Below are 17,418 nucleotides of genomic sequence, written 5' to 3'. Positions count from 1 at the left end.
CCTAATGCTCCTAAACGCTGCTAAAAGCTACTAAAATGCTCCTAACAACTTTCTAGCTTTTTTTTCCCCCTCTACATGTACTAATAAAAACGCTAACGTTCCTTAACACTTATGAACGCTACTAAAAAACACTATTACCAGCATTTTTTATCCAGCGTTTTTTTAGCTTAACAAAAACACTAGTGTGCATGGAGCCTTATACTCTGGCCAGACATGCCCAGGTCAGATAAATTCTGGGTAAGAACTTCTAGTGGATTAGATAGTCCCTACTAGCTGTCTCTAATCTGGTAAAGGGAGCCTCCCACATGTCAACACTATCAAGCCTAGAAACATCTGCAACCCAAGCATTTCTACAAGTTGTTTACCAGTTGTCACAAACCATTGCTTATAAATAGTAGAGATCTTGGAAAATTTTCACTCATCCAGCACATACAACCAATTAGCTGAAACACTGATCAGTGTATTCTGGCAGCAGAGGAGTCTTGCTGTGAAAATACAATAGTGCAGCAGGAACAATTCCTACATCCACCTCCTTTTTGTGTATGGGGAAATCCTATCTTTTTTATTTATTTTTTTTGTTTGTTTGATTAGCCGGCTGATCCATCTACAGCTAGGTTTAGTCTATGGGAAAAAAAAAAAATTTTACTGTGTACCCTAGAAATTAGTGAGCACATGACAGGTTCTCTTTATCTCTTTGGTGGAGGTTCTTTTGCTTGCTGTTTTAACAGAGGGTAATAGTGAATAAATATTGGATTGCCAATCTACTTGTGCAATTTTAGACTGCCAAGAAACATTTATTAACTGTTGAGTTACACAGGGGAATAATGTTTTAAGTGCATAGGCTGAGCTCTTTCCTCTGATTGCCCATAAAATGAAAATATATCGATCATCTTGAAAGCAGCAGTGAGCTCCTCTGGCGGATATGTTTGTTTTCTTGCCCATTTTCCCACTTGATGCAATATTGAGCCCAGCTGTGCCAGTAAATCCTTCATCCACTAGACTGATAATGCTTTTGTTCATTTGTGTAATAAATACCTACTCGCTGAGGTCTGTTAACATGTGACCTGTTATCTCAGAGGGAAGGAAGTTGAACAGGATTTCACTTTTTTTCTGCTCTGTTTGTGTGAGTAATACAGATGGAGGTGGAACCGCAATCCAGCCAGTACAGATCTGTCAGTGTGGAGAGTGATGGTTGGTGGCTGTCATTGAGGTCATGCAGTTTTTAGATCCAGCCAAAGGTGTTTTCAGTCCTAGCCAAAATTAAACTATATACATGTCAGTAAAGTGTGTGTCACAAAGTGGAGCATCACCTGAAAACAACACGGTCAGCAGGAGCCTGTCAACTCTGACATTGACTTAAGACCACTAAGAAAAATGCAACATTCCATAATAAATAAACCTTAAAGCAGAGCTCCAGTCATTTTTGTAAAATTTAAAAGCGGCTACAAAAACTTTAGCTGCTGACTTTTAATAAGCAGACACTTACCTGTCCCAGGATCCAGCACTGTGCTGATCCAAAGAGGCGAATACGGTCCCCGGTGCTGGCATTTTAACTGTGGGCACCTGGCTGTGACAGCTTGGTGCCCACTGAGCATGTGCGAGCCACGCTGTGCATTGTGATTGGTCCCGCAGTCTTCTGGGACCTGTGCCGTGTCTCAGAAGACTGCAGGGAGGAAGGAGAACTAGGCAATCCAAGTGAAAGTGGGAACTGGTACCTATTAAAACCCCCTCCAAAAAATATTGGCAAATGTCAAAGAGGAGGGGCGGAGGAGGCCAAAAAGTAGAACTTTCCCTTTTGGGTGGAGTTCAGATTTAAATATATCTGCTTACCTAGGTGTGCCTTTTTTTTTGGAATTTGGAACACTATACCCCTAAAAAATAAAAACAAAAAAAAAAACAACCAAGAAAAAAACAAATCTGCTAGAGAAACTTATACTGTACAAACTAACCAAAAATCGGCCGATTCAACAGATCCTGGACGACTTTCGGTCAGTGTATACAGCTGTGTGTCCCAAAAAAGCCTGTCTAGCAACTGGCTATTATTGAAGGGACATTCTGGAAAACCAGCATTCAATCAGCACATGCAGCCAATGGCTGTGAGTGCAGATCAGAGTATTCATGAAAGGGGGGAAGTAGAGGGAGTCCCCCTGTCAGAATACAAAGACACATCGCTTGTGTTGATGCAATGATCTGTCAGGTTTTTTTTTTTTGATTGTTTTGTTTTTTTTTTTTCTTTTCAACCCTCTGGTTGAACGAAAAAAAAAACCTGACAGTATGTAACCAGTTTAAGATTTTTGTTGCCATTCTTCTATCCACACCAGTGAAGACTGCATTGTGAATGCAAAGCACACCCACCCAAATCCAACAATGGTAATTAGTAAATCTCCTGGGAATCCGAACTGCTAGGGTTCTATGAATGAATACAGGGACTTGAGGAAGTCGTGTTTACAGCGGAACTTTACGCTCTCAATCAGCATTAACTATTTGTAATCCTTATGCTTCTAGTTTCACTAAACAGATAGAAAGGTATATTATATTTACTTGTTTAAACTTATTTTTTTTTTTTTTTACATCAGTAGCTCCCTGATTTCTGGCCCAGGCCAAAATGATGTCATACATCCCAGGAGTCTTCCTGGGCATTTTGTTTTCTCATCTGAAGAGGAGAGACTTTCCCACCTAAGCACACCTTGTTGCCTGCACGACTTACTTTGTGAAAGTGTATAGGCAGCACGTGTATCTTGTATTGCGCATGCACAGTATTTTCTAGGCGTCATCACCATAAGAGCAGATGGATTCCAGGAAGTAAACTCTACATCAGTCATCTGCCCTTACTCAAGATGGCCACAGCTAAAAAAAACCTGGGGGGTGTTTTTTAAAAGTGCGTTCTCGGCAAAATAAAGCATGGAGACATGTATAGATGAGTGAGTTTACTTTAAACATTAAAAATGAATTAAATTGCATTTTCAGTTTGTGCTACTCCGATATAGTTAAAGAGATATTGAAGGCAATAAAAAAATACATGTTATACTTACCAGCTTTGTGCAGTAGTTTTGCACAGAGCAGCCTGATCCTCCTCTTCTCGGGTCCCCCACCAGCGCTCCTGGCCCCTCTCTCCTGCTGCGTCTCCCCAGAGCAAGCAGCCTACTATAGGGGCACCCAAGCAGGCTCACTCCCGAGCCTCAATTTCGTGCTGCTGGTAGATGGGACTTGTAATTTTTACATATAAAGATCTCTGTAAATAGAAGACCAAATTAAAAAGTAAATCGGTAAGTGAAAAGCATCCCATGAGTACATGGGGTGCGGAGTTGGGAATGTGGCCATGTTACATATTTTACTTTGGATATAGGTGTAATAAGAATCATGGTCACAAATGTGGACTAAGTCTCTTTTAACAAAAAAAATGGCCAGATTAGGATTAACTGATAACTATCAGTGATGATTGCGCTTTGAATAAAGAAGCAATTTTGTGATGCTTTCCTAGACAAATTTTTTGACAAATTTTGTTGCTTTGGTCAATTCAGATTATAATGTGCAGCCAATGTTAATGGGGAATTCTAATGAGAGAATAATGGAGCCTGCCACTGCTTAACCCTTGTTTTAGGAGTGCTAGTTTCCTGGCTCTCATGCTGACACGCTTGGTTAAATACTGATCTTGAACAAGTGTATAAAAAGAATTCTGTCACTCTTCTTACAATCATGTTTTAAAAGTCCTTTATGAATCGGTTTAGCTGATGTTTACACAAACTCATCTTCTATATGGATGATTGATACAGTATTTAAAACATGCTACAAAAATTTTAATACATGCAGCCTCACATAAATGGAAGCCTTACACAATAACCAACTCTGGAAAACACAAAAAAGCATGTAATAAAACAGGCAAGGACATGTCTGCTATATGTTAAAATACACAAAAATGCACAAAAATGCAGATAAAAAACATATGTGAAAACATGTGTTTTGAAATAGCTTGAAAAATAAATCCACAACAGTTAGTCCTCACTCTTTATTAAACAGCCCAAGGCAGACACCCGCCTCCTTGTCTGTAATTTACAAACAGGACCTAGCATTGGTTATGTATCAGCCAAATTAATTGTTTACTTTTATGTTACATGCTACAGTAGAAAATGGCATTTAAAGTGCAATTTCACAAGTAAAGAATCACAGGGTGAAGGGCAAAGCTCCCAACTGTCCCTGATTTTGAGGGACTGTCCCTGATTTAGAACAAAGTTCCTCTGTCCCTCCTCATTTTGGTGTGATCTATGTAGTTGTATATAAAATGCACTTTTTAGCTTGCAAAAAATGCTTGCCAATGCTAAACCTTTTATCCAATTTGTAAATTGCTACATTTGTAAATTTCAATTTACAGTATAAAGGAATAGTAGTGGTAAAATAAAAGCACTTGTGGTAATTCTCCTTTAAAGGGGCATGGCTGGGGATGTGTCCTATGCTTACATACTTTTGCTAATAGGTGTCCCTCATTCCCACCTCAAAAAGGTGGGAGGTATGTGAAGGTTTCCAGGATCCCAAAGGCTTTGAAGAGTCTTGGGTGAGATGAGGCCTCCAACCCTAGGTCAGTGTTTTGTTGGCAGCCAGCTCTCCGACTGATTGAACATCTGTGCACAAACTCTTAATTTTTGGATTGACTATGGTTCAGGGCTCAGCATTTCCCAGGAGTCCTTGTGGCTGCAAGGGAGCAGCCAGAGGTACATGTGTCCAGGGAGAGTTTGAGGATTGTCTGTGTAGGAACAGACAGAGGCTCTAAGCAGGAGCAAGAGATCGCACGAAGGCTGAAGGAAGGACTGGTGTTCAATGGCAATGGAATGCTTAAAAATCTTTTGTGTTACAGTCATGGCCGAAATTGTTGGCACCCTTGATATTTTTCCTGAAAATCAAGTATTTCACACAAAAAAGGTATTGCATTAACACATGTTTTGCTATACACATGTTTATTCCCTTTGTATGTATTGGAACAAATATAAAACAGAGGCAGAAAAGCAAATATGACATAATGTCACACAAAACCCCAAAAATGGGCTGGACAAAAGTATTGGCACCCTTAACTTAATATTTGGTTGCACACCCTTTGGAAAACATAACTGAAATCAGTCGCTTCCTATAACCATCAATAAGCTTCTGACACCTCTCACCCGGAATTTTGGACCACTCTTCCTTTGCAAACAGCTCCAGGTCTCTCTTATTGGAAGGACACCTTTTCCCAACAGCAATTTTAAGATCTCTCCACAGGTGTTCAATGGGATTTAGATCTGGGCTCATTGCTGGCCACTTCAGAACTCTCCAGCGCTTCTTTGCCATCCATTTCTGAGTGCTTTTTGACGTATGTTTGGGGTCATTGTCCTGCTGGAAGACCCAGGATCTTAGACGCAAACCCAGCTTTCTGACACTGGGCCCTACAGTGCGACCCAAAATCCTTTGGTAATCCTCAGATTTCATGATGCCTTGCACACAGTCAAGGCACCCAGTGCCAGAGGCAGCAAAACAACCCCAAAACATCATTGAACCTCCACCATATTTTACCGTAGGTACTGTGTTTTGTTCTTTGTAGGCCTCATTCCGTTTTCGGTAAACAGTAGAATGATGTGCTTTACCGAAAAGCTCTATCTTGGTCTCATCTGTCCACAAGACGTTTTCCCAGAAGGCTTTTGGCTTACTCAAGTACATTTTGGCAAACTGTAGTCTTGCTTTTTTATGTCTCTGTGTCAGCAGTGGGGTCCTCCTGGGTCTCCTGCCATAGCGTTTCATTTCATTTAAATGTCGACGGATAGTTCGCGCTGACACTGATGCTCCCTGAGCCTGCAGGACAGCTTGAATGTCTTTGGAACATGTTTGGGGCTGCTTATCCACCATCCGGACTATTCTGCGTTGCAATCTTTCATCAATTTTCCTCATCCGTCCACGACCAGGGAGATTAGCTACAGTGCCATGGGTTGCAAACTTCTTGATAATGTTGCGCACTGTGGACAAAGGCAAATCTAGTTCTCTGGAGATGGACTTGTAACCTTGAGATTGTTGATATTTTGCCACAATTTTGGTTCTCAGGTCCTCAGACAGTTCTCATCTCCTCTTTCTGTTGTCCATGCTTAGTGTGGCACAGACAGACACACAATGCAAAGGTTAAGTGAACGTCTCTCCTTTTTATCTGCTTTCAGGTGTGATTTCTATATTGCCCACACCTGTTACTTGCCCCAGGTGAGTTTACAGGAGCATCACATGCTTGTAACATTCTTATTTATCCGCAGTTGTGAAAGGGTGCCAATACTTTTGTCCAGCCCATTTTTGGAGGTTTGTGTGACATTATGTCGAATTTGCTTTCTTTCCTCCCTTTTTTTGTTTTGTCCCAATACACACAAAGGGAATAAACATGTGTATAGCAAAACATGTGTTAATGCAATACGTTTCGTGAGAAATACATGATTTCCTGGAGAAATATCAAGGGTGCCAACAATTTCGGCCATGACTGTATATCAACTTTTATTTTAACTAAAAGTGGCCAAAAAAGCCCTAAAACAACGATATGACAGGATGATGGCATCCTTAGAAAAGCTGCACTTTGGAATACCCCCACAAAAAAGTAACTACTATTGCTGTGAGCGGTGTTGTCTGTGCATGAGACAGATGTAATTTGTCATCAGTGGAAAGGTATGTTGCCCGTGGTGACCCTGAGAGAAAACAAGAAGCTGACCAGGAGTGGAACTAGAGTGTGGTTTCCTGTAGCAATGCTCTGGCTCAAAGTCCCCATAAAGTTGTGTTTGTGCTTCTGCCTAGGAATACGCACATGGGAGGCTCCTTTAAAGAAAACTGGCCAGTATCATGCTTGCCATGTGGGGGTATGGTGGTGTGGCTTGCCCTATTTTTTGGAATGCTGCTGGGTGGGAGGCTATCTTTTCAAGCCCATTTCTTCTGCAAAAGAGTCCGCAGTCATCCCTTGCAATGGTGATAGTTCCTGTTGAGCCTTTTAAGGGGTCTCAAAGTGAATGTTGTGCCTTTGTTTGTTTTGCACTATGGTTATATGGATTGAATTGCAGGTCCAAGTGGAGCCAAGAAGTTGAGTTGTTCCTATACCAGTGATGTCAAGTGATGAAGGCAACACCTACTGCTATAGTGGGCAAGACTGTCTTTAATGGGAAAATTGCTTGGACCACTAAAACAATTGTTATAAAGACTGGCAACTGTGACGTGGGAGTGAGTCCAGTTTAGGGACCCACTGTGTATTTCTGATACTTTTCGTATGTACAGTTCCTTGTATAGTGAGAATGAAATGTGAAAATGTGATGCTTAATGTAAACCTCAGATATGAAATATGAACAAAGCATATCCCTCTTTAGTGTGTACTTCTCTCAGTTAAGAGCACTAAGTATCATTTCTATCTGCTGCCTCGTTTCTTCACTATCAGCATGAATCCCTTCTGACAAGTTTTCCTGACACCAAGAGAAAAAGTGTCAGAGGGGAGGGAACTCCAGCCGATTGACAGCCTCAGCTCTGTTCTGTGAGTAGTGTGGTGGGGATTGTCTCTTCCCTCCAATCGGCTCTCAGAGCTCTCCTCATTGAGCTTTGTAGTGTGTCATTTCAGCTCTACACCCCCTTTTTTCTGACAGCTCTGACAAGCTTTATAAATTCAGCACTTTGAATGGATGTAAAGCCAAGAAGACTGCAGACAAATGGTACAACTGATGTAGGAGGATTTTTTCATCTCTGTGTGTCACCTGAAGCCAGTCACTTCACTGGGTATATGGAAGGGTTTACAACCACTTTTAACAAAATGTGGATTTCAATGCAATAGGAGTGACCACTGAGGAAAGTGTGTACGTTCCCCCATCGGTGATGTCGAGTGCCGCAGAGGAGCTCGGTGTGCCAGAGCTAGGCGTTTCCCTAAAATTACTGTGGTGGCCCTCTACTGGGTGAACTTGTTCAAGCAAAGAATAAAGAGAATGTTCATACGTTAAATAAAGTGCCGCAGGCTCACAGCACTGAGAATGTTAATGTGGTTTGCCATAACTGAAAATGATAGGCGAGCATATGCAAGGGTTAAATGCAGAGCTACAAACTCACCATGTGGAAACTGTGGTTATGCAACCTGCTATGTCTAGATATGATGTACCAAACAGACAATGATCTGGGTGAGGTTGCAGAGCAGCTACTGGTTGCTTACTCTGAGGGAGAGCACCAGGTCAGTATGTTAGTTGTGACCAGGGTTATCTACACTTCTAAGGCCCCTTTAAAAAAAAAATGTTGGCTTCTGAAATGTCAACCAGTGTCTCTGTACATGCTCAGGCACACGAATGTAGATTTGTGGTTCCCCTTTGTGACAGATGTGATGTCAGAAATGAATATAATGGGTTTATTGTTTAGCCATCAGAAAGTTTTGTTTCCTTTGATAAATGGGTTTGTATTGGAGAGTACCTATGATGGGAACACAGATAAATTAGATTGGAATGGTTTGGCAAAACTTTATTAGTAGGACTGAAAGAGATCTCTCCATATTACAGCGAAAGGAGAATATTTGTTCTGCAAGATCGAAGGGCTGCTGAACAACCTATAGACAAAGGCGTGCTTGCTGCTGCAGCTGATATACCTCACAAGACTGAAGGACCAAGTAAGAGCGGCCATACAACAGATATCTTGTCCATAGCTCAAGAAAGAGCTAAATTCTGTATTGCCAAATAATGTGTTGGTAAACAAACTGGTATTGTTGGAATTACCAGAAGACACAAGTGTATTTAAGTAGGATGGGAAATTAGTTGACAATAATAAAAACCTGGTTGAATGTAACGAATGTCAGTGGTCAAGACAGTTGCCAACAGAGGGTCAGATGCCAGTGGAGTTGGTGCACGGTAAGGTTGCTGCAGGAACTGAGCGCTCTGTGTATGGCTGATTATGGTTTCTCTGCCAAGCACTGATGGTATTAATACTACTGACAATAATGGAAAGTGCATTGTTGATTCATATTTCATTTTGGTTACCATCGGTGTCCGCTAAAGTGGTGGTAGACATGATGGTCAATATGTTGTGATGGCTGGTAATCCTAGAAAATGTAATAAGTGGAGTGACTGCTTAATAGTCACAGCAGAGGTAGTTAGTACAGTGGGAGTGGACTCCCTACAGGTTAAGGAAAGTAGTGCAGAGAGATTTTGGGGTATTGTCTAGAGGAAGCATTGCTAAATGGCAGTCTGGATCCAGGCTGAGTCACAATACCATCTGGGCCTCTGCCATCACATCACTTAGAAGCCAGTTCATCCTCCAAGCCATCACAGCTAACATCCTCACAGCAGAGCCAACAGCCAGAAGCAGTTAAAGTTAACAAGTAGGTGATTGGTTGCTAGGATGCAGGGTGGACCTAGCAACCAAACAGCTTGCAGCTGTTGCAGACCTGCTGTGCATTCCGCCCTGTTCCCTGTGTAAGGTAGGTCAGTGAAGGAGGGGGGGGGGGGGGACGATGAGGACACTAGTGTGAAGGTTGGGGGTCAGGAAGGAGGGCTGAAGACACTACTGTGAAAAATATGGGGGGGGGGGGGTGTGATGGGAAGGGAGGGTTGAGGACACTACTGTGAAGAGGAGGGGGGTGGGGGGTGGGTCTGAGAACACTGCAAAGGATAGGGGGTGGTTGATGTTTTGGTGGTATGAGAACATTACTGTGAAAGGGGTATGTGTGTGTGTGTGTGTGTGTGTGTGTGTGTGTGTGTGTAAGGGGGATTATGATGTGAAGGGGAGTTCTCATGTGCAGGATGGGCTAAGGACACTGATGTAATGGGTTGCTTTCCCCACAGGAAACGCAGGGAAAAGAGTCCGCAACCGTTTTTGTTACATCGCGCCACACTAAACTGCATGGTGCTGCTGTACCATGTGGTTTGTCGCAAGTGAGAATATACATCTTAATGGCACCCTGTGTGTCTGCTAAAGTGCAGCGTGTTCCTCTGTGGGTTGGGAACACGTGTAATTTCGTGTACATTCCCTATCCACAGAAATGTGAACCTAGCCTGAGTGAAGAAGGGAGGCTGTGATGTGAAGGATCTGAGTCATTGTACAAATGTGAGATTCGGACCTCTGCTGGAAGAAAATTATACTAACTGATTTTACTGAATGTTAATTCAAAACCCTTGGCCTAGAGTTCAGCAGGCCATTTAAGCCCTTATATTTGAGAAAGATACCCCATATCCAACTTGCCCTTCCTTGCCAAGATCCTCAGGAGAGTTGTGATATCTCATTTACATAACCACCTGGCTTTAAATAACCTATTTGAATCCCTACAATCTGATTTTCGACATCTGCACAGTATAGAAACCACCTTGATCAAAGTCACTAACGACCTTCTGTTAGTTTCTGATTCTGACTCACAAACTATTCTTATTCTACTGGATCTTAGTTCTGCCTTTGGTACTGTAGAACACAATCTTTTATTTTCTCACCTTGAAACCATATTTGCTGTCTCAAAATTGGCTTTGAAATAGATTGTCATATCTTACTGATTGCTGTCACTTTGTTTCTCTTGGCGGATTTCAGTCTGAAGTCAGTCCAGTCAAGTACAGTATTCCTCAGGACTCAATCTTGGGTCACTTACTTTTTAGCATTCACATGTTTCCACTTGGCTAACTGCTTAGATCACCTGCGCTCATTATCACTAATTTGCTGACAACACTCATATATATCCACACTAAACTGGATTCTACTTTGGCTGCTTCTCTCCTAACTGTATTTGCTATATAAAAACTTGGATGGCCCATAAGTTCCTTTAGTTAAACTATGACTAGACTGAAGTCAGGCCTATTGGTACCCCTCATCAATTGTGAAAGGCCAGTCCTGGTAGCCTTTCTGTTGATGGCACTGTACTTTAACTTCAGTCTAAATGGAAAAATCTAGTGGTGATATTTGATGCTCGCTTAACCTTTGATCCACATGTACAAAATGTTGTGAGAACATCTTTTTTCCACTTGAGAAACATAACTCGGCTGGGTCCTATGCTATCATACACTGTAGCTAAATCCACTATTGGCTACAATATGTACAAAAGTCTGCAGCCAGAATCCTCATTAGGTGAGGTACAAGTGACTATATTACCTCTATCCTGGAGTCCTTGCACTGGCTACCCATAAGGTTTCGCATAAACTTTAAGATCCTCTTGCTAACCTATAAGGATCTTCATGGCTTGACACCCCATTATCTGTCTGAACTTTTATCAACTTACAACCCCCCCCTCCCCCCCCAAATCTTGATCGACCAGAACCCACCTGTCTGTTAGGCAACCCACTGAACAGAGTGGCCATATTTGGCCGGTTTCCCTGCTTGAATCCTCAGGTGCTAGAAATTAAACAAAGTGGCTCGGGATCCTGGGCAATACCTTTGACCAAATATGGGGTTTGTTGGGAAAGGAGATATAGGAATATTGAAACCCCCTTGGGAAAAAAGAAGGGCCCCCAGATACCCAGCACACTGAAAAAAATCCTTACAATTACATGTAATACATATATAAACAATATCCCTGATGTAAACTCAATGTCAGTGTTGTCCAGCAGTGTACATCCATTCGCAGTCACGTTGACCCACAGTCTGATGATGCTACAAACCAAGCTCACTCTGGATGACTCACTGGACACACAGGCTGTTTTTCATGACAAACTGAAGATGATTGGCAATCAACAAACACAAAATACACTTTTTTTTCTCTGCCATCTTTCATGTTTAAGGTGATGGAACAGAAAAGATAAAAGTGATATTCCTTGCATACAGTGTATATGTAGTGCTGCACAGATTTTTCAGTTCTGTGTTGGAGAAGACCTCTCAGCCTTCTCTTGTACACATCAGTACAGCAGTGGCTGAAACCACTTCACGCTATGGTTTTCCTAACGGCCTTTTCTCTTTAATGAGGCTAGGAACGCTAGGGGCGATGTGTCGGAACACATGCGTCATTTATGAAATACATTCAGATATATTTTAAGCATAGTATTCAAAATTGCAGAAAGATGCCATCTCTGGAAAAACTCAGATTTCCTTTCATGCCGGGATAATGAATTTTACGCTTTGTACTAAATATTTGTGTTGTTATGGCTGTATAGTGGCAACATTTTATGTTTTCTTCTTCGGTTATGTTCATTTATTCAGTCTTGGTGTGCTGCAGATTCAGGTAGACAGGAAAGCAGACAGACATTAAGCGCTCCTTTAACTCCTTGACGCCGATCGCACGCAAATATGCGGCCTCTCGGCGTCTGGGCCTTGACGCCTTTATTACAATTAAAATATACATATGTGCTGAGAGTGCACGCCCTGCGCGCTCCCAGCACATATGTCCACTACTCCTGGAAATGTCCCGATCTCCCCTTTTGATCGGGACCTTTTTCCGATCATGTGACCACTGTGACGGCGAATCTCAGCTGGCACATTACCCTAAAACCCCGCCCCGCCTCCCAGCTTCTGAAACTCTTAAAGGGCCGGGAGGTGCGGGCGCCAAGAGGTTTAAATCCAGTGTTCTCAAATCTCTGAGGGGCAATTTACACTGGCTTCTGCTAAAATGCATGTACATCTTCATCCATTTTTAGTAGCGCTCTGAATTTCGTTGACATACATTTTGCCCTCCGTTGACATACGTTTTGCATTGTGGGACAATGCAATGCAACGTTATGCTGTGAATAGGACACGTTAGCAATTATTGTTTTTCCGATGTCTTTCTGTTCTGCGTTTTTACAGCTGCACTAAACTGCACATGTGTGAATTGCCCCTTATCCAGCAGAAGTGAAGGAAGACTGCATTGTCAGTATGGCCTGTTCTGTGTTCACTCATCAAAATTCCCACATTTTGCTGAACTTCACTTGTAAGGGACAAAGTGTCCTCTCACACGGGTGTTCCATTTTTTTTTTATCAGTTCAATCATATTTTTTCAAAAAACAAACGGATCAGTTTTTTTTTTTATTTTACAGCCGTTCAACCACTTGAGTGCTAGAGCCATTTTTTTAATTTTTTAACATTTTTGGTTTATATGATTAAAAAATAATTTTATGCTGGAAGATTAATTAAAACAACCAAACATATTTTCTGAAAAAAGCAGACACCCTAGAGAATAAATTTTGTGGTAGTTCTAATTTTGTATGTCACATGATATTAGCGCAACAGTTTATAAATTGCTAAATTTTTGTAAAAAATACACTAAAGTTTAATTTTAGGGCACACCAACACAATAATTTACCAATTTGTTGGTAAAATTTAAAAGATGAAGTGGCACCAAGTAAATAGATACCCAACATGTCAAGCATTAAAATTGCATGCACCTGTAAAACAGCAAAAAAGTCAATACCCTATATTTTCCATAGATGATGCTTTAAAAGCCCCTACAGGTCAATCAATCAATTTAGCATTACCTATGAGCTCTGGTGCTAAAATTATTGATCTCACACTGGCATGCATGGTGATATGGGACATGTGTAGCACAATTGCTTTTTTTTAAGGCAAATTTGTCTTTATTATTTTACGTAAGTTTAACAAACAGAACATAGGAAGTATAAAAAAAAAAACAGTACAAGTACATAAAAAAATGAAAAACATCAGAGAGGTGGTTATGATCACAGTGGGTAAATGAGGACAGTGCAATATAACAGTAAGAGGAAGGATCAATAGCCCATATTATGGAGGTAAAACATAACAGATTGTCAGGGGGGATATCCCCCAGCACGATGTATGGACCAATATGGAAGAACTCCGCACGACCAAGAAGATAATGCTTTTTTTTTTTTTTTTTACATAGGCGCCCCAATGATTGCATATTTTGATGTATGTGGGGGTAGGGAGGCTCAAAAGTTGTGTTTTTTTTGTATTTTTACTTTTCATGATTCTTAAGTGTTTATTTTTTGATTTGTGATTTTATTGCTATCACATAGGGGACCAATAGTCCCCTATGTGGTTGCATATAAGTGACAAGTCCTTTTTGTAGGGGGGGCAGTGTGTGCAAGGAGGGGGCAGGAGAGGAGAAGAGCATTGTATAAAGTGCGGGAGCAGTGTATACAGATAGGCTCGCTCACTTGCCAGCACTAAATGTCATTGCCAGCTTTTTTTTTTCCCCCTTTATATTATCGAGAAGGAGCTGTCATTCTACCTGCTGCTTTAAATTAAAGCAAAGGGGCGAACATCACGCGGTTACCCCGCCCTTTGTTTACTTCAGAGGTGGGGCCGAATGGCAGCTCCTTCTAAGAGCTATAAAGTAAAGAAAAAAAGCCAGCAATTACATTTAAAGCCAGAAATGACAGTTAGCGCCGGCAAGTGAAGGAGCTTGTCTGTATACACTGCTCCCTCTCTGTATATACTGCTGCTCTCCTGCCATTTACATCAGTTTTTCCATAGAGATGCATTGATGTCCATTTTTCATCCATCAATGAATAGATGAAAAATGGACAAACGAAACGCCCGTGTAGAAGGGACCAAATGCTTATCTGGATTTCAGAATCTGTTCCCAACTATCCCTTTTGGCTTTTGCTTGTATAGTTTTGACTTGTATATATCTGTTGCTGACTTGATAGAGCTCATCGCTGAATTGTTTGTTAACCGTGTGGATATTTTTATGTCTTGGAAGAATAATTGAAGGGATGCTTTTTTGAATCTGCTTGTTATGGAAGGGCACTTGACAATTTTTTTTTCACTTTAAAGTCTGAAAATTACAAAAAAGGAACCTTGACCCCCGCCTCCTCCACTGCAAGGGTTAAATACTTTTTAACTCTCACCTCAAAAAAAACTTGGGGCGAATGGTACAACTTTAAAACATCAAAAAGATATCTCAAAGTGGTCGGAGTTTAAAGAGTAGGAAGAGTCTAGATAAGAATAAAGAATACATCAAACTCTGTACTTCTGCGCTTCGGGATGGACTCGGCTAGGGTTATGGTAACATCACAGATATCCTGGAAAATGCACTCCTTGCTGCCCTCAACGGACCGGGGTAGTCCAATGTCACTGGATACAAAGAAAAACAAACGGGGCGCACCGGCCTAGTGCATTATTGTAAAAAATATTTATTGGAAGGATAAAAAGTAAGTATTGTACTCACAATAGGCAAACAGGTCAAAGGCACATCACACTAAACAGCGGAGTCCAATCCACATTGCATATAAGTCCAAAAAAATGGAACCCTGGACTTCCAACAGGCTAACGCATTTTGAGGTCTCAACCTCTTCCTCAGAGCCACCCTGTGAAAAAGGCCAATGGCCCACTTGTCTCTGGCTTCCATACCTTCTAAGCGGGGGGGGGGGGAGATTATCAGGCCAGGCAACTAGCATTTTTATGGAAAGAGAAGTAAGCAATGGTAGCCTGCATATTTTCCACGTGACGTGTTTTTTAATTTGGTCCTACTCTGTACCAAGCACTGTGCTATTCTAATGAAACTACAACATTCTCTCTCTCTTTAGCATTGCTTGGAGATTTCCATACAAATGTTTTAGATTAGTGCCTTACAATCATTTAATTTAAATAGGTCTGCTAATTACACTAATAAAACCTAGAAACTAGCCAGGTCTTATGATCTACTGGTAAGGATCTAGAATTGGCTGACCACTTTGTTCAGATTTTTTTTTTTATTAGGGTCAGTTCATTAAGGTGCATGAGTTAAAGTGGTATAAAGGCTAAAGGTTTTTTTTACCTTTTATGCATTCAAGGTGTGAAATCAACATTTTGTTGGAACTTTTATTTCACCAATGCACACTTTTATTTTACCTAACAAACCATTATTTTATGGAACAAAGCATTGTTCGATTTTTTTTTTTTTTTCCCTGTAGTGGCTCAGTTTTGTGATTTCCTAATAAAGTTTCATAGTTATTGCCAGTCGAAAACAGGCAGTATTTTAAAATGACTATATACCAAAAAAAAAAAAAAAGAAATCGCTCATAGGTCATAATGTGCCCGTACCTTTTCTGCTGCTGCTTTGTTCCAGCTGTCTTGCTCTTCCTGTTGCTTTTGTTCTTTTGGAGGCACTGACAGAAAAAAGTATACAGACTAGACATTCTGATTTCCTCTTCTTTTTTTTTCTTTTTTTTTTTTTTTACTTAAAATCATTTATCTAAAATGTAAATGGTGGTGATTGGAGCCTTGATGGTAAAAACCCTTCCTAATCCCATATTTTTGAAGAATGTGAGCATGTTTCAGTTTACATCTTAAAAATAGGTGGAATTACCCCTGTCACACCAAACACGACTTTGAAATCATGTGACTTACAGTGAAGTTGCACGATTTCAAAGTCGGATGACATGCTGAATTCAGGTGCGATTTGTAAGACATCTGACACAGATGTCTATGCAAATCGCAACAAAAGTAGTGCATGTGCTACTTTAGAAATCGGTGTGATTCATCACTCCAGAGAAAACATTTCCACTGCTCTAGACTCCAGTGGCGGTGTGCTTTACACCACTGCATCTGATGCTTTGCATTGCACTTGGTGATGCAAGGCTTGGATGCAGCTGCTCAGCATTGGAAACCCATTCCATGAAGCTCTCTATGCATTGTTGTGCTAATCTGAAGGTCACATGAAGTTTGGAGGTCTTTAGCTATTGACTGCATAGAGTTGGTTACTTCTGCGTACTGTGCATTTCAGCATGCGCTGACCCCACTCTGTCATTTTATGTGGCCTACCACTTGGTGGCTGAGTTGCTGTTGTTCCCGGTTGCTTCCACTTTGTTATAATACCACTAACCATTGACTGTGGAATATTTAGTAGCAAGGAAATTTCACGGATAGACTTATTGCACAGGTGGCAACCTATCACAGTACCACGCTTGAATACACTGAGCTCCTGAGAGTGACCCATTCTTTCACAAATGTTTGTAGAAGTAGTCTGCATGCCTAGGTGCTTGATTTTATACACCTGGAGTTGATTGGAACACCTTAATCCAATGATTTGGAGGGGTGTCCCAATACTTTTGGCAATATAGTGTATATTTACAGTTCACAGCATGGAAGGTGAAGGTGCCAAGTCCAACTGACCTTTACCCTTCTGATGTCAATGTTGTGTGTGTTTCTTCTTTTTGAACACATATAACCTCAAGCCTCACCTGGAATAACATGTAGATCTGATTTCTACGTATTCTGTCTGTCATAATTAAACATTTTTTTCTGTTACATACAATGCCTGGAGGATATTTTGCACATACAAAGGTACACCTTCACTTCCAGCTTTACCGTGATCTTGTTTGGGTGAGAAGAGATCTTTTATTACTACAAAACAGAGCAGCTGGGGATGTCTGTTCTGCATAATCAGGGTAACTTTTCCACAAAACACTGGGTTTGAGTTATTAAAAAAGGAGAGTGCAAAATCTGGTGCAACTCTGCATATAAACCAGTCAGCTTCCAAGCATTTTTGTCAAAGCTTAATTGAACAAGCTGAAGATGGAAGCTGATTGGCTACCATGCACAGCTGCACTACATTTTGCACTCTCCAGT

At 41.1% G+C, this 17,418-nt stretch overlaps 1 protein-coding gene across 2 annotated transcripts in view; it reads left to right on the top strand.

The window, feature by feature from the left end:
• The window catches only part of OSBPL3 (oxysterol binding protein like 3), a 298,404-nt gene that overhangs the window by 62,292 nt on the left and 218,694 nt on the right, over positions 1–17,418 (top strand). Inside the window, exon 3 of one of the 2 annotated variants that reach the window (XM_089673212.1) lies at positions 8,508–8,614. The exons of the other annotated variant lie outside the window; for it this stretch is intronic. The gene's annotated coding sequence lies outside the window, so the exon portion shown is untranslated. The remainder of the gene's footprint in view (positions 1–8,507; positions 8,615–17,418) is intronic. 2 annotated transcript variants of the gene reach the window in all.

The sequence above is a fragment of the Staurois parvus genome, unplaced genomic scaffold, assembly GCF_062004578.1.
Source record: "Staurois parvus isolate SC_StPar_1 unplaced genomic scaffold, SC_StPar_1.0 ptg000136l, whole genome shotgun sequence".
Lineage (NCBI taxonomy): Eukaryota > Metazoa > Chordata > Amphibia > Anura > Ranidae > Staurois > Staurois parvus.
Note: the sequence above shows the minus strand (reverse complement) of the source record. Positions and strands in the feature narration are given on the sequence as shown.